The sequence below is a fragment of the Tamandua tetradactyla genome, chromosome 23 (genome assembly GCF_023851605.1).
Source record: "Tamandua tetradactyla isolate mTamTet1 chromosome 23, mTamTet1.pri, whole genome shotgun sequence".
Lineage (NCBI taxonomy): Eukaryota > Metazoa > Chordata > Mammalia > Pilosa > Myrmecophagidae > Tamandua > Tamandua tetradactyla.
This window is the reverse complement of record NC_135349.1, coordinates 15,217,226-15,241,336: the sequence shown is the minus strand read 5'-3', so window position 1 is coordinate 15,241,336 and position 24,111 is coordinate 15,217,226. Positions and strand designations below refer to the sequence as shown.

The following is a 24,111-nucleotide window of genomic DNA, read 5'->3' as shown; positions in this document are numbered from 1 at the left end:
CCAGAAAGCTGGTTAACTCAACTAAGAATGAACTATAACTTGTGCCTTGAACCCTGGGTTTTTCCCTGAGTATCCATTTGGGCTCAGCTATACTTCTTTTCCCCTAAACACATTCTCCTTCAGTCCAAGCCAGGGGCAGCAATGGGGCCCAGCCTTGACGGGCCTTTTCAGCGTGTGTTAGGCAATGCATTTCACTGTGCTCCTTCCACGCCATATTCTCTTTCCTGGGCAGTGAACAGAATTCTCCCTCTTTCACCTCTGAGCTTCTCATAATTGTGTCCCCCACTGCTAAATCTCCCTCCTGACATTTCATTCTGCAGGCCTGTCAGATGAATGCAGGTTTAATATGCTTGACACCCAGTTTGTGACCAACCTACAAATGCCTCCTGCCTCCCAGTTTTCAGGGACACAGAGCTGCCTGGATATACATGCTTAGATCTCCCACAGGAAAATTCCAATTCTGTCAGGCCCACTGTGGATTATTATTGATAGGAGAAGGTCACTAATTGTATGTTCATCTCTACATGAGATTTGCTGGTGCTTTGATTAAAATGTCTCTCCTCATTCAGTCCTTAGAAGAGCATCACAAATTCCCATCCTCTAGAGTCTTTATTCTACACATTCAGCCAATGGACTTAGCTCTGGGGAGCATCCTCAGGGAGAGAAAAGGTAACATTCACTGACAGCCTACTAGCTGCTGAGCAAGTTCCTCTAAGGTCTCTTATCCAATCCTTATTTAAACCCTACAAGGTAAACAGTATTATTCTCTTATTAGCAAATGTGGAAAAATTTCAGAAAGGTTACTCTGCTTCTTTGAATTCAAATACAGGAGAATATCACTGAGGATTGCATGTCCTTTACAATTGGACTCTGTATATCAGAAAGCATTGCGTAAGGAAAAAGGTTAAAGAAGAAATTGTATATAGGTATTCCAAGGAAGAATAAGGGAGACCAGAAAACACAGCAGGTTCATACCCAAGACAACACTTGCTCTTGCTTCATCTTCATGATTATCCCCCAAAGCATATTAAGTTTCCTGCAGTAAACTTAGGGTCTTTGTAAAAATGCAAAGTAGGAAACACTGGCACCTCTTTGTTGTGTTTTCTGCCTGCCCCCAATTGCTTCCACGTAGCCACTGGCTCCCCTGAGACTTCTCATCAAGGCCTCTACGTCAGCTTTTGGGCCCAGGGCCACCTTAGGCTCTAATCTAGACCTTACTTATGTCTTTGCATCAGCAATCATTTACCAAATACCTTTTCTGTTTTAGGACAGAAAAATGAGTTAAGACACAGGTGCTACCCACCTAGAATAACTTAAATTCTAGTTTGGTGAGAGAGTCAGTTTCAGACATTTGGAACATTCACAGTTACCTAAATATATAAGGTTGCTTTAAGATGAGCAAAGATTCCTTCTCATTCATGCTGGAGCCTTAAGTGGGAATAGTGCTCTTCAGATGTGTCAATCAATTAAGTAAGAGGAGCCTGCAGGTGAGTATCGCAGCTCTTCTCCTAACTCCTCTGTACTGGCAGCAAAGCCAGAGGGACAGGGTGTGTCTAGCATACAAATTTTACCAATTTTAATAATTATACATAAAGCTGTATCTACGCAGTAGTCAAGATGCAAAGCAAACCTTCTGGTCAATTTCCAGAAAGATTTCAAACATCCGATATATAGCAGGATCAGAATGCTTTAAAATGGTTCCAACCTTAAGGAGTCATGTCCATCAAAGTTTGTGCTCACTACTTAGCTTCATTATTCAAAAGTACTTATTCTTTTCAGGCATAAATCACCTTAGATTCCTTGTTCTACAAAGAACCTTAAAAGACCTAGAATAATTTGTTCTTATGTAATCAACCCAGGCATCCTTTACTTTCTTTAAACGAAATTTCCTAGAGGATAAAAATTAAAAACATAAGATATAAGAACTTTCACCCTGGTTGTATCCCAGACACACTGTAGAAAGTGAGAAGTGTCTCAGTTATAAACATTAAAGAACAGAGATCAATTTCCTTCATTAACAATCCTTGATAGAGCTACTGTCTTGTCCTGTGTTCCACCTATATCACCAATGGCTGCTTCTACCAGCACTACACTTCCTAAAATGAACCACCTTGTCCACCCCTTGGTTTAGTGCCTGTCACACTTTACATCGTTAACTGTTCATATAAATCCTCCCTTGGGCTGTGAGCACAAAACAGGTCCAGTAACTGTTTACTTACTGAAAACTTATGTCACCCATTAACATTAGGAAAATATTTCTGACTCTATCTTTACCGACTATCATTTTTTGGTGTGATAAGTTTTACAAGTTAACTATATATTACATTTTAAATGTTCTTATTGCCATGGCATCTTTTCCAATGTATCAGTCAAGCCTCCACATTCTAGCATTACAGGAATTGGTAAAAATGTATGTTTATTATTATTTGTACAGACATTGTTTTTTTGCCCATTCTCTAGGAACTTCTATCTTGACTAAAAGTATACATTTGGTAGTAATCCCAACCATGGATAATCTTAGCTACCTTTCTTGAGACTTGTTCAAGACTAGAATTTTCTTGAGGTTGAATGAGGTGTGCATATGATGCACTAGAAATGACACTGAGCCTGTACAACAGTTGAGAGGCCAGGGGTATGCAGTGTTCATCAACACTTTTCCCTTCTGCCATTTTAATAGAATCTCATTTTCTTAAGGGCGGCAATACATTTAACTAAAAATAATTGATTTTTTCCAGCTCCTTTGCATGTTTAGTGACTATGTGTTATAGTCCAGCCAATGATGGTGTAGTCGGAAATCCCTGAAGGGGGCATCCCTTCCTGCATAAAAAGGTAAAGCTTCCTAGACAGGGCCTTTTGTTTCTTTATTCTTCCCAGATTCAGGAAGAGATTCAGCCATCTTATGACAGTGAGGGAGCAAATGCAAAGATGACATTCAATACGGTGAAGATGGTAAAGGAGAAAAATGGAAGACCTCAGGTTCCTAATGACATCGTTGAGCTGTGGCCTATTTCCAAACTCCTTTTTACAGGAGCTAAAACAACCACTACTCTGTTGCTTTCAGTTAAAAGGAATCCCAACTGATATACTGGATGGTGGGAAAAATAATTAAAATACACACAATAATTAAAAAGCCAAATAAGGTCTTCTGAAGCATACTTGTAAAGGTAAAGGGCAAAGAGGCATTACATTTGCTCACATCCCAGCCAAGGGGAAAAGAATTGCTTCACAATTTGCTTCTAACTTCTGGAAGTGGATCTAACTTTTAAAATGCACTCAACATTTCTCACTGTGAACATTGTTCAAGTGCATGAGTCAGAGAAAAGATCCCTGAGTTGCCTGCACTGGAGTTTGATTTCCTAGTTGGATTAGCTTTTGAATTTCCTTTAAGACTAAATGGACAATTTGTGGAAAAAGTACAGAATAAAAAGTTGGCTAGTATTTATAGCCCTAAACCCCTTTCCTCAACTGCTAGGACAAACAAGTCACTATTTTCATTAGTAAAATATGTGAAAAATACAAGCCCCTGCTTTAGAAATTTTAATATAACTTATTAGCCTAGAACCAAAGGCTGAGGCCATTCTGATTTAAAAGTTGAACTTTTCCTAAATTAGGTTTTAGTGTCCAATTCAATGCTGATTAAGGCCAAATGGTTCCTTGTGCTAACAGTTACTATTTCCCAAACAATAATATTCCACATCCCTTGCAAAGACATTGTGGGAATGTACACCTACACATATGTACAAACCCACACATACACACTCCATATGAGAAATCTTGAGAATTTTTGTAAATAGGTATGCCCACAAACTGATAGCTCTTTCTCCAAACTGATAAATGATATCCTTATACACACCACACATGTACTGACCAGGCAGAGTCATTTTTCAGACTTATGAGTAAACATATATCTATAAATACATGTACACCAAGTGAGAATAGACAAGTATACATATCAGGTACACATCATACTCCTCCTCACTTGCATCTCCATATACTGATACACTTACATATATCAAAATAAAACTTCTAAGCTTAAAACACAGGTGTACATATAGAGTGATAAACGATACATTTTTCCAGATGTGAGAGCATACATGTACACACACACACATTCACACGCGTGATTACTCTTCCTCCAGACTACAGACACTTTTGATGGTACCTTCACTGCAACACAAAGTGGTGCCATAAGGTGGTTAGAACATTAGCCAAGAAAAACCTGCAGGGCTACACACACCACTGTTTTCAAATCTGTTCTTTCATGTGATATGCCAGTTGCAATTACTTCTACAGCCTGGTCAGAACTAACCTAGATGGATTTATAATGCCTCAAATTGCTACGGGCATATTTTTGAAAATCATCTAGAGAAAGCAGATAATTTTCTTTAGGTGGCAGGAATTGCTAACTCGTATGCTTGCGGTGAAGGTTTTGAAGGTACATGTCCAAACAGGAAGGCTGCAGAGCACAAAGCAGGTCTGATGAAACCTGTGCAGTTTGTAAAGGAAGCTCACAGCAAGGTATATGGAAGAGCTTACTCTTTTCAATAGTATAGAGTTCCTAACTAGCTTTTCTCCCCAATCTCGGGTGTAACAGTGCCTGACTTACTTCTATTGCAATTATAAATTGCAAGCAGCTTCCTGAGGAATGGGGAGGGGGGGAACAAGTAATTTACAGCTGTACACTGTCGGCAAAACCGTGATGATTATCAATGATTGGACTCTGAGTACCCAGAAGGCACTAGGAGCTGTTAGAACTAGATGGATGACAACAGCTGCTGTTTTCAAGGGGTTAAGTGGGACCTTTCCTGTTTCTTTGCCCTGATTGCCTCCCTTCCTCCATTCGTTAGCTCCTTTGACCTTTCCCACAGTTTGCCCTTTTGCAGAGAAAGTGCAAGTATGACATTCATTCTCTACCACTCCTGAAGAGTGGAGACTATGGTTTTGGTTAATAATTTTACTCTCATCTTAATCTTGTGGCTTCTCACTAAGCCCAATCTGTGAATTATTTTCTGAGCTGACCTCTTATCACCAGCATTCCTGTCTCCTTCCTCCCAAATGCTGGGAAATTTTTAGGTGTTTTTTTTTTTTAATATTTAAACATTATCTTTTGGGGAAAAACACCCACTGCATACACAAATAATCACATATACAAACATACTGGCATGCATCTGCATATAAAATATAGACTTAGAATTTTAATGCAGCACATGGCTTTTATTTGGGTAATGCCAAGTTCTTTATTTTTCAAGGGTCCGTTAGGAGCAACCTGTCTAAGCTACTATTTATTTTTAAGAGTCCAGCAAGAATGTCTAGTGGACTCCACTAGACATCAAATAGTAGGACGTGAAATCAGTGCAAAAGGGTGCCTGGGAAAGCTTAGGTGGGACAACATTTAATTAACAGGAACATTTAACAAAAGTTCTTCCACACTGCATTTGGTTTAGGGAGGCAGAAAGAGTAGTGACTTTGTGATTAATATTCTAAAATCCTCAAATTCTGGCTAAATCTGCTGCCAAGCCTACTTGTATCTATATGAACTCCTCAGCAGCTCCAGCCTAGCTCTACCTCACAACGTTAGCTTGTTCTTCATAACTTAGAAGCTGTAACAGTTTAATCAGCGCCTGGATTTTCCGAAACTTACTGATATTTGGCCAGCTCAATTTTTGGCAAGTGCAGAAAGTCCTTGATGTCCATAAGGAGAATGACAACTTAACAAATCAGTAGCTTTTGGGCACTTATGGAAAGGTTGAGAACAAGCCAGCTGCTTCCTCTATTGGAGATGATGCATGGTTAATTTATTTATTTTAGCACACAGTACACAGATGCGGCTGGGTTGTTAATTTTGCTTTGCTACTAAGAGTTACAAGGTATCCGCTAACAGCTGATTTATTTGAAATCCTCCCTGGAACACATCAGAATTTTAATTGTTTCCTGAATTTCTGCAACAGAAGAAGAATTGATGTCACTGGAAAATGCCCTGGGTCCCTGCTGACTGCTAACTCCCAGTGACTGATTTCCAATTGATACAGATGAGGCCTAAGATGCACTAGATGCACCCACGTGAGCCCAGCAACCCAGTAATGGCTAACAGAGATGATGGGGGAGACCAAACATTTCTTCCCAACAACTCATCAAGTGCACTGTTCATCTCAACAGATGTAACCGGCGGGGCCCAACGTAGATGCTGGCAGAAACAGATGGTGCCGCAGGGCAGTGCTCTGTTCCCTGCACCCCGGGTTGGGCTCGGCAAGATGGGGAGACAGGCTTGTGTGTGCAGGGGGGTGGGAGAGGGCTGTGTTTTCCAGCAGCAGGTAAAATCCATTTGTCACACCAGCTCCAACTGGGTTTTCAGCACAGAAGTTAATATCTGAAACCAATGAGGCATGCTGTCCCACCACTGCAGGGGAGCAGGGGGAAGCCTCTCAATGCTTCTCAGAAACCACGTTGAAAAGAGGGAGGGACAGAAGGAAGGAAGGGGGAGTTTGGTCAGAAAGGCAGGAGGGAGGCCTGGCAAGAGAGGGAGAGAGATGAAAATATAGGCAGGCTTGCAGTAGCATTGAAGAACTTGCCTTTTTATATTTCTCTTCCAAAACAAGATGGCAGGCAGGGCACGGAGAAGGAAGAATATGAAAAGAGGGTTTTCTCTTAAATACCCTCAGGGGAAGACCTGCCAGTGCCACCATCCACCATTACCACCACTGCTGCCACCAATGCCATCACCAAAATCATCACCCCTAAACAAACAAGCAAAAATCCTGGAGAAACACAGGTGAGTTTTCTTTCTCTGTTCTTAACAGAGTCCCAGCAACCTCATAAAATCAGCCTCTGAACATTCACTCAGTCTGAGATATGAATACACAAAACAGCAATAAATTTCCATTGCCTCCGACTCTGAACACTGCCAAGGTATATGGTACAGGCAGGATTTTTATGAGCAGGTCTTCAGCTGCCAGGATCCCACCTTCATAAAAAAGAGATTTTTAGTCCATTCTGTCTATTTGTTTTGTGTAGAGAAATCAAGGGCAATAAACCATGAAGAAATCCACTCTACCTTATTCCATTTCACACTTTTGTCAACCACGCTTTATCGAGTATCTGAATGAATTTTTAATATCCTGCCACAAAATGCTTTGGTCTTCTATCATATGCTGGGACTCTATCAATCTGATAACACTTGGGAGTTCTGAGAGATACTCAGCACTGAAGAAAACAGCTTTAAAGTTTAGTCATTCTGATGGAATGTAAAAGCTTATATCAGTGACAGGTTGACAGAAAAAGCTGTTTTCCTTTCCATTTCACAGACTTCCACGTATGAACGCCATGAAACATGTCAGGACTTTCTCTGAGTCTATGAAGACAGAGATGGCATCTGTTCCCAGTGGGAAGCCCTTCTAACCGGTAATACTATAAAATTTCATGATTTTGAATTCTGACTGACATTCAAAAGGGCAGGGAGGAGGTGTTTACTATATTTTATAGAACAACATCAATTGCTTGTCTTAGCACATAAATACAGTTTTATGGTATACAATGCCACCTCAAGCATCTTTCCTCTCTTCCTTTTTCTCTCTCTCTCTCAAAAAAAAAAAAAAAACACAATCCGTTTGTGTTAACCAAGGAGGTTTCTAATTTCCTGCTGTGGGTAGGAGGCAATTTATATTTGCATTTTTCCTGATACACTTTTCCTGACTCCTTCGTGAAACTGTTGGCATAAGGTTTCCATAAGTTCCAGGCACAATCTATAGATTTATATTGTAGCAGGCACCCTGTTTCTAACTACGCACCTATCTTTCAATTCCTCCTGAACTTGAGTAGAAGCAGAAGTTAAAGAAAATGTTCATAAAACTCATTTCAGTGATTTTGGTTATTGTGGTGCTTTCTTTTCCCTTCTGTATCCTCTTGGGTAGGAAAGCTGAAGAACCATACTGTCTTGGGACATTGACAAGTAGTCAACATAAAATTGTTGATGACCAAGCCAAAGGTTAATAGGATCCCCTATGTCCCCTGCACATGGTCAGGACCTATAGAGGGGCACCTTCCCGATAAATGGTAGAGGGTAGTTGAATCAAATAACCACTAGTTGAGTCCACATAACACCTGCTCTCTTCTAGACCTGCCCCATACCTTCTAAATAAAAATGAAATAATTTTTAAAAAAGCTTGCAAAGCTGGGAGTAGACCCTGAGTTGAAAAGGCAAAATCCCTCTGAGTTCATTGATTCTAATTATCCCCTGAAAATCCCTCCTGAATGGAGGGGTTGGCATGGACTCAGGAGCCTTCAAAAAGAACAAAGAGAACATAACTGAGTACTCTCTAAGAAAATGTGAGCACTTTCATCACCCAGACGGCAGAGAGACATGGACAGGAAAATAAAGACCAGTTAAGGGAAAAGTCAGGAAATATAGGAAACTGGATAACAAGTCAACAATCTCTACTGATGGTGTACTTGGTCTGCAAAATGTTATTGTCATGGAGGTGGGGGTGTGTGATTTAAAAAATGTCTAAAAAAGCTACTGGGGGGGCATAATGAACAAATGACTGATAAACATTTTTCTAAAATGTGCACAAGCCACACACGAAGAGAGCTTTTCATGAAATGACTGTTACTAAAAAAGAAACAAAGGGACTAGCTGTAAGCTTACACCACCGACCAGGCCCTGGGCTGGGCTGGGATGTGTCTTACTGGCACACGGCAGGCATGCATATTATCAGTAAAATTCATTTATTTTTCCTAACAATTCTTTGAGTAGGTTTTATTTTCTCATTTTACAAATGAGAAAACGATGACTCAGAGAACCTAAGTGGTCTGGCTGAGGGTTATACAGCTGTTAAGTGGAGAGGCCAGGATTTAAATGTAGGCCCTTATCTTCTCTTTAAATATGCCTGCAATGGATTCTAATCACTCTTACTATATCCTTTGCCCAGTCAAGGGTAAGGGTGCAGTGACAGATGGTAGATTTTACACTTGAGGTATAAAAGGCCTTATGGAAAAGAAAAACACAGGCTGGGACCTGGAAGATCTTAGAGATAGAGTATGGAGATAAAGGAGATTGGTGTGCAGGAGACATCTAAATTCTCTTTTTTTTAAAATATAGTACTTCTACTGTTCCTATCACCAGCTTTCTGGATTCATTCCTGCTTCTTGTTTTCAAGTTGGGTGTGAATGTTTTCAAGCCTTTCCCAAATCAGTTCTTTAAGAATCAGGCCAGTAATCTGACACCTTTGCCCTCCTTCCAAAACCTCTCTCTAAACACAAAAGTCGAACCAGAAGGACTGCAGTATCTACACATGCTTAAGAGGACCCAAACTGTCCACCACATAAACAAAGCTGTAACGGATTTTCCATCAAAACATTCTGCCAAGCCTTCCTTATTTATTCTTTTCTGACTTTCCTCAGTGTATTCTGGAAAGAAGACCCCCATAAGGAGTGATGCCCCCATTCCTCACCTCTTCTAAAGTAATTACTTCTGTTGAAAGAGTGAGTGGAAGAGGATGAATGGGCACCTGGAAACCACAGAGTTAGGGTTTCTTGGATCCCTGGGTATTTTTACATTTGTGTCTTACACTGGAAGGCAGGTCCTTGGTCATGGTGGGCAGGCAGGTGCCAGGTAGATACCAATGATCTAACGAGAGAAGGTGTGTTTCAACCTGAAGTGCCAGGGGATGGCATTTAAATTAGCAGCCCACACTGAGAGCAGTACTGGGGCCCAAGGTGCAGAATGCAGGGGGCCCCTCAAGTCCAAATACAAACGTGCTGGTCAGCTGCGGCTCTGCCTGGGGGAGGTCTGTTAGGAATGACAAGAAATCATAGTGTGCTCTTCTTGGTGTTCTGGAAATCCTAGTATCCTACTGTCTTTTATTTATTTCATGATCCCACACCTTGCCCAAGGCAATGGTTTAGCAATTCTGCATCTTCTGGGCTGGTGGCTAACAAAAGCTCACTCGTAAATAAGGGTAGCACCTCTTCTGTGAAATCCTGATACCTAGGCCTACTCAGAAAGTCCTATTCAACTTACAAATATCTTGAAGAACAGAATTTATTAATGGTACTATTTCAACTCTACCTAAGCCCTATCTAGCGATAGTATTATTTCTGTGAGAAAAAAATATTTAAAATCCAAACAAGGGACCCCAAAGGAGAAAAGCATTCTCCTTGAGTGCATTCCCCCCCTTGGATGTACCCAGGGGAGTGCACGAATTCTCTGACTGATGACAAGGGAAACCCCTGGGCGTTGCCAGTTACTGAGGCTCTTATGACATACCAGGCACCGTGTTGGTTCCTTCCTAGGTAAGTTCCAAACCTACTCTGAGATGGTAGATACGATTCTCTTCACCGTACAATTGGAAGTGAAGCTCAGAAAGGTCATACAGTTAAGCAGTGGCCAAAGAGAGTATAACCAGGCCCATCTCTGAGTCACTCTTACACCTTGTTTTTCCTACCTGCAAGCCTTTCTCTCCCTAACTTAGCCTCTGTCTAGAAGAAGGTCCCCTTTAAACTGTGCTCTGGAAAAGTGTGTTGCACTCTAGGTACCAGAGAACTAATTTCAATATCACCGCACCATGAGCTACGGTGCCCTGGAAAAGTTACTTCATTATCCCTTACCTCAGTTTCCTTACTCAGAAAATGAGATCACTTCCAGGGTGATTCTAAGATTTTTAAATCCATTATGTAAGTCCTTTTTACAGCAAATTGTGATTTCGAGGCAGCTTACCCGGCCCTAACAGAGAAGGATGATGCTATAGGCCCCACGGCTGTGGGGACGCGAGCCCCCAGGGTGAGGAGCTGCGGCCTCCCAGACAGCCCCGTCAAGAACTGCCCCCACAGCATCCGCCCAGCGTCAGTGTAATTCTTTACTTCCTGGGTTGATACAACCATCTTTCCTCTCTATTGTTGCTCATTCAATTTGTTTACTTTTAGTTAAGACGTGCCAATCGCTGGGCACCCTGGAGCTGTCTCCAAAGCAGAACATCCTATTTTCACAGTGTGAGATCACAAAATACAGGCAGGGAGTCTGGAACTTTGGGGGAAGCAAGGACCCCACAGCACTATAATGCTTTATAATACCTCATATTTGGCTGTGCTGGGCCAAAACTGTGTATAAAAAGGTTTATGAATTGATTGAAAACCTGGGGTGGGGGTAGGATAAGTAAAAACCTGCCAATCTGGCATGCCGGTTCAAAGACAGTGCAATGTGGAAAGAAATTTTGAATGTGTGCTTCTGTGGAGTGGTGATCCCTTTACACAAATATGCCACATTCCTGGGGGCTCAAGATCACTCCATGTGCAAAAGCACACTGGCAGCAGGAGGGCTAGAGGAGCAAGAGTGCCGCCCTTCCACTGGCAGGAGACCTTTGCAGGGTTTTGCCTCTTACCTCAGGTTCTTGGCCACACTGGTCAAGTCAACTGCACTGCCCCCTGCTCCCCAGCCAGCTCTCCTTCGCCCCTTACTCTGTATGTGACAACTAAATGGAAGTTTTCTTCACAGTTCTTTCTGGACTGCTTGCCTCTCCATAGTCTCATGGGACTCCACTGTGACCTCCAAGTGGAAGCCTTGCAACTCTTTTATCTGTGGCCTAGCTCTCATAGCTCTGCAGATCAGATTTCTACAACGCACAGAGGCACGTGTCACATCCCACTGTCACCTTCGACTGGGTCCTACCAAAGAGAGTGCATCTGCATCCCCTCTTTCCGCCTGCTTTCCCCACTACTACCTCAGTGCCATCATTCTCACAATCACAGACACATCAAACTAGTGGCTGTCAAACAGAGAGATCACTTGCAAAAACTCTTTTCCCCCAAACTACACAGGCCTACTCCCCCAGGAGATGCAGAATTGTCCCCACAAACACATCTTAGAGATCTTGTGGGAAGTGGGGTGGGGTGGGGGATGGTGACAGCATAGAAGGGGAGCAGGTGTGTGTAATTTGAAAAATGTCCCCAGGGGATTCTTTTACACCCCCCCCCCCCCCCCCACACACACACCTTGGAGAACTGCTTCTCTACACTCTTGGCATTCTCCCTCATATTTCTCATCAAATTGGTTACCCAGTCCTTGCTGACTGCCTCTCAAAAATACCTCCCATATCTGATTCTTCCTTTCCATTCCCACAGCCCCCAACCTCATTATCTCCTGCAGGGATTGTTGTTGCAATCACTTGCTAGCAGGTCTCTGAACCTCCAGGCTCTCTCGGCTCCAATCCATCTTGCACACGGCTGCCAGATTAACCTTCCAAAGCAGTGGTTCTCAACTTTGGCGTGCATTAGAATCACCTGGGGAGCTTGTTAAAAATACAGATGCCTTGACCCCAGCCTATAGATTAGGATTGAGTAGGTGTGGGTGGGGCCCAGGGTATATGTATTTTTTTTTAACAAGCTCCCAGGTGATTGTGATGCATTTTCGGTTTAAGAATCTCTGGCACAGCTCTCATCATGGTACTTCTTTAGAAAAAACTTTCAGTGCCTTTCTACTGCCTACCAACTTCCTTCAATCTTCAAAGCATGGCATGGTCACATACCAGTCTACTTTTCAGCCTTACCTACTGCTGAACAACTTTATGACTCATCCTGACTGCTACATCCTCCCATACATGCTTTTTACTTCCTTGCCTCCTGGGACGTTCTGCCTTCTTTGCTTCTATCAAACATTATGACAGGCTGGAGTTAGGTGACATTTTGGGTAGAAGGATCACATATCTGGAGTACAATGCACCATTCTATATAGTGTAAGCATTCTGGAATAAGGATCCAAACCACAAAAAAGGATATTTATCATTTTGGTCAATCTCACATAAGCTCTCTCATTTACTCTTCAAGAACACACTCTGAGCTACTAATTAACCCAAGGTTGCTCAAGAAGGCAGTGACAGTTGCTGAAACTCAACTCCAGGCACATTGACTCTCAATCCAGGGCTCTTTCAACTACACCACATTTACTATCATTGTAGTTAAAGCTGATACAAGTGACCCTGCCTTTGTCAATGTTGTTTTTCAAACAGTGAAGAGGAATCAGTGATGACTGATTTGTGCTCCTCACCTAGTAGGTTCTGTGACCAAAAGCCCACTTTGCTCCTGGATGCTGAAGGTTCGGAGTACTGTTTATAGGAATTAACTATAAGAGTTCTCGTAATCAACTTCTAGTTCTCTCATTCCCTGGAGTAACCACTCTTTTTCATTCTCTCTGTACAGATTACTGAAAGATACCACAACATCCTAAATCCTTGCAGCTGGTTAGCTACTCTCTAATTTGCCCGCCTGTGTTCCCATCAGCTGAGTGGCATGCTTATCAACAGTCAGTTGTAACTGGTCAAGTCTGTTTTTCCAGTTGTGCTAGGTATGGCAATCATAATGCTTAATTAATTATTTACCTGCAATGATGAAACATGAATGTGAAGGCAGAATTGCTGCTTCTCTAAACCCCAAGAAGAATGTTTTAAAAACACTTACTAAAAGTGGGAGACTTTAAGGGTGCTATCTAATTAGGTATAGGCAAGGCAACTGTAAAAGATTGTTTTATAAAACAAAACAAAACAAAACAAAATTTTAAATTTAGAAGGATTCCACACTCCACAAGTATCTAAAGATCTTTCTCCACTTAAAAAATTGCAACTGGGAAGCACAGAGGATGCATGTGAGGTGTTATTCATACAAGAAAGATGATTCAGAACTCTAACCAATAGACTCAAACAAAAGGCCTTGGCTATACCTACAAGGTACATTTAAATGTTTTAAGATAAAAAAGAATGTTTAGATGAACTTATATTCTGGCTAAAATGGAGTAAAAGGGACAAGATTCCCTCCTGTAATCACCGATACAAAACAGAACAAAAGAAAGACAAAATCCATGAAACAACAGTTTTCAGGACTCTGGATTTCAGTAATGAAGAACAGCGATCTCTGAGAGACAGGAAATCTATGAACTGAGCCCTACATTTGCCCCAGTTTACTGCCCTGAGAGAGTTTCCAGGCCTCCAGGCTAAGAGATGGAACTGAGGAAAAGTCCAGCAAACTCCCTGAGTTGAGAGAACAGAACTGACCAATGCGGGAGGTCAAGGTGGTTAGTTAGAGTTCCCAGGAAAGCATGTAAAGAGAGGGCCCACATATCTGCAGAAACTCCTTCTCAAGCATTTTGCCAAGTCCTGGTCAGGAATGCATTGTTAGTTTAACATTCAAAATCAATAAATGCAATTCACCATATTGACAAACTAAAAAGAAAAGCTATATAATTATCTTAATAGATGCAGGAAAAGCAATTGATAAAATCCAATATCAATTCCTGACAAAAACTCTCAAAAAACTAGGAATAGAAAAGAACTTCTTCAAACCAGTAAAGGATATCTATTGAAAACCTAAAGCTCACATCACACATATGGTGAAAGACTGAATACCTTCACCCTAGGATTAGGAACAAGACAGGAATATCCACTCTCACCACTATTAAACACTGTTCTAGAGGTTCCAACAGTGCATCAGGCAACAAAAAGAAATAAAAGCATTCAAATTGGAAAGAAAGAAGTAAATAGTCTTTATTTGCAGACAACATAACCATCTATGTAGAAAATCCAACACAACATATAAAAAAGTTATTAACATTAATAAGTGAATTTAGCAAAGTTGCAGAATATAAGTCATTATATTCAAATCAATTGTATTTCCATATACCAGCAACAATCAGAAATAGAAATTTAAAAAACTGTATCAATTACAATATTATAAAAATATGAAATATATAGGAATAATTCTGACAAAATATGTGAAAAACCTATGCCTTGAAAAATGCAAAATATTACTAAGAGAAAGAAAACCTAAATAAATGGGAAGATATACTTTGTTCATGGACTGAAAGACTCAATATTGTTAAGATGTCAATTCCCCCAGTTGTATAAATTCAACACAATCCTAATCCTAATCTCAACAGGTTTGTGTGTATGTGTCTGTGTGTACAGAAATTGGCAAGCTGATTCTAAAATTCATATGAAAATATAAAGGAACGAGGATAGCCCAAACGATTCTGGAAAACAGAAACGAAATTGAAGGACTACAGACTACTATTGTATGTCAAACTCCAATCAACAGTATTCTCGATAACACTGGGGTGTGCCCTAGGCTCTACCTAAGTCTCTATACAAGTTTTTCTTAGTTGATTTTTTTGGAGAAACCTAAGGCCTTCAGACTGATCCTAGGCCAGATAGGTCCTGCAACCCAGAGGTACCGGTCTCTCCAAGAACATCCATCAGTCTCATTCCTCTAACCCATAAGGCTACAACCCTTTCCAGCACAAAAAAGTTAAAATGGTCGTTATTCAGATATCCCTGATACTGAGAAAAAGTTCACAAGAGAGGGAGTGGGCCACAGTGGCTCAGCAGGCAGCATTCTCGCCTGCTATGCCAGAGACCCAGGTTCGGTTCCCAGTGCCTGCCCATGCAAAAAAAAAAAAAAAAAGAGAGCAGGGGGAGGGGTAACTGAGAAAATATGATTTAACAATGACCGTGATGATATTGACTCATTAAATAGATATTTCTTTTTAGTGTCTCATGTTCTGGAATATCCAGAGGAAATACTTGAAGTTATTTCCTCTGTATTGAACTGTAATCCAGTGGCCCTGGATTTGATAATGATTGTACAGCTATATTGCGAAAAAAAAAAAGGCCAGTTGCGTGTGTTTGTGTGAATCTATTGCTGGATATTTTGTTCTATTCCACTGATAAATCTGTATCTATCTCTGTCTCTACTTCTACTCTATCTACATATATCCATAGCTGTCTATATCTACAGCTATCTCTCTATCTCTACATAGCTGACAATACTACACTGCCTTAGTTAACCTACCACTATCGCAACTGTTAAAAATCATTGCTTTCTTTCTTTTCTTTGTATATATATGTTTTATATTTAACAATAAAAAATGTTTACAAAATTTCATTCATGAAAATCCATGTTACAAAATTATGAATGTCTAGGAATACAGAAATCCTGTGTAATGCTCCACAAAACTTAAAAAAAAAAAATTGGGTAGAGTCCAATACTAGTGCTCAGTAAGAGGGTGGGATATGGGATATGGCAAGTTTGAGGTTTTCTTTTTTCTTTTCTTTTCCTGGAGTAGTTCAAATATCCTAAAAATGATCATGGTGATGAATGCACAACTATATGATGAGACTGTGAACCACTGATTGTACACTTTGGCTGGACTGTATGGCGTGTGAATATATCTCAATAAAATGACATTTTAAAAAAATGAAGGACTAATATTACCTAATTTAATACATATCGTGAAGCTGAAGTAATCAAAACAGTGTGGTACGGACATAAAAGATAGACAAACAGGATCAAGAGAACCACGTACAGTCTAGAAATAAACCCACACATGAATGGAGAACTGATTTGGGACTAAAGTGCAAAGGTAAAACTGAGGAAAGGGTGATCATTAGAATAAATGCTGTTGGTACACTTGGATATCCACATGCAAAAAATGAAGTGGATCTTTATTTCATACTATGTACAAAAATGAACTCAAAATGGATCACAGATCTAAATGTAAAACCTAAAACTATAAATTTTCTAGAAGAAAACATGGGAGAAATTTTTTTGGAACTTTGGGTTAGGCAAAGATTTCTTATATTTGGCACCAAAAGCACAATAATTGAAAGAAGAGATTGATAAATTGGGCTTGATTAAAATTAAAACCTTCTACTCTTTAAACTGTTAAGGGAATGGAAAGAAGTCAGATTGGGAAAAAATCTTTGCAAATCATATATAAAACAGGAGCTCTATTCAAAATATACATTAAAATATAAAAGTTAAATATAAAGAACTCTCAAAACTCAACAATTATAAAACAAAGAATCCAATTTAAAAATGAGCAAAATACTTAGACTCTTTACTAAAGAAGATATACATATGGCAAATAAGCACACGTAAAAATGCTCAGTATTGTTATGCATTAGAAAAATGCAAATTAAAACCACAATGAGATACTACTACATACCTATTAGAATGGCTAAAATAAGAAGACATCCAAATGTTGGGAGGATGCGGAGAAGCAGGAACTCTTACTCCCTGTTGTTAGTGGGAATGTATACTAGTACAACTACATTGGAAAACAGTTTGGCAGTTTCATAAAACATTAAACTTATACCTACATATGATTCAGCCTTCCACGCCTAGACAAAACTTAAAAAACACAACTATATGATGAGACTGTGAACCACTGATTGTACACTTTGGCTGGACTGTATGGCGTGTGAATATATCTCAATAAGATTTCCTTTTCCAAGAGAAAAGGAAATATATGTCCATAAAAGTACTTGTACACAAATGTTCATATCAGCTTTATTTGTAATAAGCTTGAAACTGGAAACAACCCAAATGTTCATCAACAGGTGAAAGGATAAACAGATTATGATATAGCCACACAATGTGGTTTATCTATACTACTCAGCAAGAAAAAGAAATGATATCTTGACACACAAAATGACATGGATGAATCTAAAAATAATTATGTAGAATAAAAGAAGTGATACCTACTATATGATTCCATTTGTATAATACTCTAGGAAACAGTCAGTAGTTACTTTGGTGGGGGTGGAAAGGGCAAAAGAAAGGGGCAAAAAAGGGAAATGAGGAATCTTTGGGGTGAAGAATATATTCACAATTTTACTAGAGTAATGCTGCCACAGGTGGATACATATTGAAATTTATTGATTTGTATGTTTTAAATAAGGGCAGTTTATGTCTACTATACCACAAAACAGCTGTTTTTCTTAAAAATATCTATAACAGGTTTCCTTTTGTGACTTTTTGCTTTAAATGACTTTCTTAATTAACTCACTACCTACTTTTGTTGGTTAAGGGGGCTCTTCCTACGTGTGTAAAACAAACTTGCCTGAGATCAGAAAATAACTGTCATTTAGAGAACGAAAACAAACCTTGGGTGCACGGGTGGTTCAGTGGTAGAATCCTCACCTTCCATGCAGGAGACCTGGGTTCAAGTCCCAGACCATGTACCCCCCACCCCCCTCCAAAAAACAAAAACAAAAAAAACTTGGTATTATCTAATATAACGTACAGATTTAAAACACTGAGGTCAAAGAGAGTTAAGTGAGGTTCCTGCATCCATTCAGCAGATGAAGGGCAGATTTGGAAATAAACTCCCAGGTCCTCTGATCCCTACAGGCTTCTTGAATCTGCCACCTGTGTTCCTCTATAAACCTGTGTTACTCTATAAAGGTATCAAGACTGACAACACTGCAAACAATTCTCCAGGAAGCAAACTGTCAACTGAAATTCCACCTTTGTTAAGGACATGGCATCTGGCTACTGGGTGCTCTTGAAAGGATATGCCCATTCAGGAGAAGAGGGGAACAAATCTTTGCGTACTGAGCTCAGTCTTACACACTGATCCCAAAATATAACACCGATCTGTTGCCTTCTTTTATCAATAGGATGGCTTACTAATCATGGTAATGATTCTAATGAAATCTCACAATGGGTAAAGAGAGGCTGAAATGCAGGGAGGCCAGGAACACAGGCTTTGAAGACAAACACGGTTGGGTTTACATCTCAGTTCTGTCATTTAAGATTTGAGCAAGTTTGGACTGAGATACTTAACCTTTCTGAACCTACTTTTCTTCTCTATAAAATGAGATAATAATACTTATCTCAAAAGGTTATAAGGATGATTAAATGAAAGCATATATGTAAAGTGTCTGATTCAATGCCTGACATGCAGTATTTGTTCAACTAGTGGTAACCATTATAATTAGAGAACCACGGTGTGGTGTCAAAGCAGTGATTATCAACCCAAAGAGGGTGAGGGTGACAACTCTTTAGTCCCCTTGGGCTGCATGAGAACTATCCACAAAACTGTCTAAAGTAAGCAGTCCAGTGTTCCCCATGCTCTCCCCATGGTCCTTTCCCTACCTTCCCTGCCACACGGGCTCAATCCCCTCCATGCCATTGAAAATCCCGGTTCTAACGGGCCACAGATAATGTGGAAGTGGTATGTCTCAATCTTTAGAACTTTAAAACATAGACCATCTTCCATTCATCTCATTTCCACTGATACCTAGCCCTTCCAAGGATCAGGCATATAGGTTTATGGTGTGCAAAATTCAAATGAATGACTCACAGTATATCAGGTCCAGAAAGAAGTCATCATAGCCCTTCACTGAGACAGTTTAGTTTATTTGTGAATAGCATAGGTTTTCAAATCGGAATGCTTTGGTTCAGGTCTTCACCCCACTGAGATATATAACCTCTCTGTGCATCAGTCTCCTCATCTGTAAGATGGGACTACTTCAAGGAGTTGTTGTAAAGATGATATAAGACCATGCCCAGTGTCTGGCATACAGGAAGTAAAATTAAGTACTGACAATTATTATTACTATTAACACTATTAACCATCTACAGGGGAGAGAGCAACAAAGAGGCTTGGCCTGATTTTTCATTACTAATTGATAGCACATGAACACAAATAAATACATTCATGTACAGACCTATGTAAGGTGAATTCTCAAGTGAACAAGAAATAGTCATCCTTTCAAAACAACTGGTAAAACCTCCAGGGAGATAGGTATCAGGCAATAACAACTAACGAGGCTATTTATGAAGCAGCTTTAAAAGAAGTAACTGTAGAAGCCAAAATGAATAATACAGGTCCCCAACTCTTGCTTTTTCTTTGCCGAAAAGACGTCAAGGTGAATGAAGAAAATGCTTCAAGCTGCTGCTTGTCATGAGGCATCACTGGCTCACCCTCTTTCTGTTTATGATAAAAGACAGCCTGAATACAAGGAAAGAGGGGGAAAGTGAGGAAGAAAAGAGACAAATTGGATGCCCAACAAGCTCGAGTTTCCAAGTAGATGGGTATTAAAGGTTGGAGGGGGGATGGTGGGCTCCATGTTACAGAAACCACATTATTTTAAAAGCAGCACATTTTAGTCACATGCTTTGGCACTGGTTAAGAGCAAGGAAGCAAAGAATGCCACAGAGTCCCTTTTTTATGATCAGTTTGTGCTATCCTCTCCATGATGACAAAGACCAAGATAAATGAAAAGGTGCTATGTGACACCACCGCCCAGGATAATGAGGAGCCACTGGAAAATGTATGCACAGAGCCCCTCTTCTTGGTTTAGAAAGCCTGCTCACCGGCCAGGCCGTTTTCTGTGACCCCAGTAAGTTCCAGTGAAAAACAGTGTTCACGCCACAGGACAAACATGTTAGCCCGTGGGGCAGATGGGCCTGAAGGCAGGCCTCCAAAGCTGGCACTCTGGTGTGCTGCTGATTAACACACCACTTTATTCCTCTCCTTCAAGCCAGCATACATGCATTGGGAATCTCCTGAAAACAAGTTTCCAAAGAAGACATATGGTGCTTACTTGCTAAGAAAGAGTGCTAACAAGACAAACTGAGAAGGAACGAGAGAAAAAGCTGATTTCAGTCCCACAAGGAGTGAGATTCAGGCTGGGGGACATGGATGAGGCTGCTTTGCAATTCATCTCTGCCCAGATGAGCCCTCTCCCCTACAAGCAGGCCGGGAAAATCAATCCACCCCTCTTCTCAGGAGTGGTCACTTGTCTCACCAACTGGTGGCTCTTTTGCTTACCCAGGAAAAGCTGAACTTCTACCCAGAGATAGGGCTCAAATCCTTTGGGGTAAAGAATGGTGCCAGTGGAATACTTCAAGCTTAACTCCTTGAAAAACATAATCTCCATGGCCCTAAATCATCCAGGAATACTGTCCCTTTCTAATTCCATTAGAAAACAGGAAATTGGAAAAGTTGCATTGCTGAGTGTGTTTAGAGGGGCAAATCCTACAGATTTCTGGAAGATGGTGGCTCAATGAACTGTGCAACATGAAAGCAAGAGCAGTACCAAAGGCAAACTGAATCGTTTCTTAAGGAGCTGCTATAGTTAGCAGGCGGAGGCAGGCTGAGTATACATCAGTTGGTTTTCAAAATATGTTATTTACAATACGCAGCAGATGTTCTTTGAATTCTAATGTGAAAATACAGGCTTTTTCTTTTTTACTGACAGACTAAAAAGTACACTTAATATAATAATCTTGAAAAGTCCAAAGATTATCTCACAGTTTGGAAAATACTATGTTGAGTCATTAGTCCCATTACTCAGTATTTTCAAAACTCACCAGATAAATACGGTACACGGAGACTTCCTGGTAACGGCCTTCTATTTTTTGCAAGGAAGAACACAGCAAGGCTTCCCAGAAGCCTCAATTAAATCTGGAAAATGTTTCTGAAATACTCTGAAGCACAACACATGCACACATGCTGAAGTGTTTCAGGAGATCTTTGCTCATAGAAAAGGTTCTGCTGCCATTTTTTTTTTAAATTATTGATTGTCTTCAATGGGCTCGGCAGTATACCAGGCTAAGGGAATACAAGGATGAACAACAAACAGTTCTTGCCCTCATGGAGCCCACTGTGTACAAGGAGAAACAATCAAGAAAACAAAGATATGGGAATAAGCTTCATAACCTGGCTAACACAGGGCGCTATGAGGATACCTAAGTTGATTCTGAGAGTGGTCAGGTAACTAATCAAATCATGGATCAATAAAGCTTTCCCAGAGGAACCTTCACTAGAGACATCAGGAAACTCTGTGGAGTCTGGCCTGGCTGGGGTGACACAACTGATTGGATCACTCCAGCTGGCTACAATGGCAAGTCAGGCAGGGGCAGGCACAGAGCAGGGGTGGTGAGTGGACTACGAGTGGCTGCCTGGGGCTAGAGAAGGTTTGAACGGCAGCAAAATGGATATCAGAAAAGAACCTGGGCTCTGGAGTAAAACAAGCTCCTTCATATTTCCCCCGTAAGGTAACTTGCTTTCATTGCCCATTTCTTCCCTCAGGAAAAACAGAGATAATGCAAATTTGTTGCGAGGATTTAGTGAGGGCCCATGAAAATGGCTGGCACATACTAGGTGTTCAATATGAGTTAATTTTCTTTCTTCCTTAGCATTCTCAAAGTTCTGCAAGACAAAAGTTTCCTGATTTTATCTGGAAGATTAAATTATAGTTGATGTAAATCACAGTTCTTCAAATTATTCAACATACTCTGCAACAGTGATTCTTTAAATTATTAATAAACATCCTCTCATTATGAGGGCCCAAATGCCCTAAAATGGTTATGTCAATTAAAAATATTTAAATTCATATTTAATACTAAATTGGGGGTGAGTTTTCTTGCTCTTCCTTTGCCTGTAACAGACAATTTCATTCACTGACAATTATAACACACTCTGAGCATCTACAGGTACAGTGCAAGGCACTGTGCTGGTTTCTAGGCACACAGAGCAGCCCTCCATAGCGCTTACTATATGGTGGGATCAAGACAAGCAAACAAATAAAAAAATACATTTGCTGATATAATGACCAAGGATACTTCCTAAGTCAATGTTTCTTAGTCTTAGCTACACATCTGAATTACCAGAGAGCTATAAGAGAAAGCACTGGTGCTTGGACCCCAGGCCTAGAAGTTCAGATTTAACTGAACTGGGTAGCAGCCTTTACATGTGGGATTTTTAAAAGCTCCCAAAGTGATTCCAATGTCCAGACGAGGTTGAATCCAGTGCATGGTTCCTTCACAGGTCTTCAAGGAGTGGTTTTTGAGTTATCAGCAGAGAGACAGTGCTTCTCAAGCACTGGAGTGCACCAGAATGATGTAGGCCCAGCCTGCTTGAAGTAGGAGAGGGCCTGGGCCTTAGTACAGTTACCAAGTGTCCCAGCTGGTTCTCATCATAGGAAGTTTGAGAAGCACTGCTTTAATGCAGTGTGTCAACATCCTACAGAGCTTGGATGTGCAGGATATTTGGACTTTCTTTCTCAGAGTCAGGACACAGAAAGAAAGAATTTCCCCAAATCTTCCCATCACTGCACCCTTTCTTCGCTGGTCCCTTCTTAGTAGAGCAGCAGAATACTCACATCTCTGTGCCTATGACTTATGAAATGTTGGCCTCTTAAAATGTCCCCACAATTTTTTTCTACAACTCTTCTTGATTCAGTAATTATAACGCCTCAAGTCCTGCCATAGTACTAAGTGCTGAGTATTGTCCCGCAAAGTCTCCGATTTTATTCTCAAGTAACATGAGGGTAGGTGAACAGGAGCCATTACTCTTCTTTCACAGATGAGGAAAGTGAGGCCCTGAAATCTGTTTACAGACTTAGCGTTGGTAGAAAATAGATTCAGGACTAGAACCAAGCTTTCCTGACTTCCACACTCAACATACATCAACATTACATCAGTGGTTCTCAAAGTGGGGTCCTAGGTCCATAGCATCAGCATCAGCATTATCTGTGTATTTGGTGGAGAGGCAAATTCTCAAATCCCACCTCAGAGATACAGAATCTGGGGGCCCGGCAACAGTATGTATTTTAACAAGCCTTTCAGGTGATTCAGATGCATGTAGAAGTCTGAAAATACTGCATCTTATAATACTGCCTCTCAAAGCATATCTTTTGCATCCAGCTACAATGCGGCTGGTGTTTCCATCAATGCATAATACAATGAAATATTCTCTTCCTTAGTGCACTGGAACACTTGGAGATAAAGAGAAAATTTGTGAGCTGGTGTAGACTCTTGAATGAATCCATAATGCAATGAGAAAGAATATGCCTTCTTTTACCCGATTCTCCTGAGAAAGATTAGGTGGCTAAAGGGAGGTAGCACCATCTAAAATATGCATGCTTGTGTCTGGATTCTACCAGTTAGGTTTCAGAAAAATTCTCTTCATTTGCAGGCAGTGAGGACTTGATGAATAATTCTAGTCTTTCAACACTGCACCCATAATTTTTTTTGCACAGAAAAGTTATGTGAAGTAGAAAATGAAGTCTTTCACTGGTACCAGCCAAACCTACAAAGTGGCTCTTTTATGATGAATTCATGAAAAATTTAATGTTATGAGAGGAGAGGAGGGTATTTACAGTATCTCAGCTTAGCAAAATGGAGTAGAGAGCCAAAGTACGCTTTCTTTTTGGCTCCCAAGGTACATGGCACACAAAATGTTTCTGTAAAGAAGAAAAGGCAGATTTGGTTCTGATTTCAGTGAAATATCATAATTTCCATTTGGCTGTTTTGAGGCAGTTGCCTTTTTAGGTGACTCCC

General features: G+C 40.5%; 1 protein-coding gene and 1 long non-coding RNA gene across 5 annotated transcripts in view; one reads left to right on the top strand and one right to left on the bottom strand.

Moving 5' to 3' along the window:
• Positions 1-13,481, top strand: part of LOC143667146 (uncharacterized) — a 30,285-nt gene extending 16,804 nt beyond the window's left edge. Inside the window, exons 4-5 of the long non-coding RNA XR_013167895.1 lie at positions 7,302-7,398; positions 13,186-13,481. This is a non-coding gene — a long non-coding RNA (uncharacterized LOC143667146). The remainder of the gene's footprint in view (positions 1-7,301; positions 7,399-13,185) is intronic.
• The window catches only part of AUTS2 (activator of transcription and developmental regulator AUTS2), a 1,196,629-nt gene that overhangs the window by 373,769 nt on the left and 798,749 nt on the right, over positions 1-24,111 (bottom strand). The gene's annotated exons all lie outside the window — the stretch shown is intronic.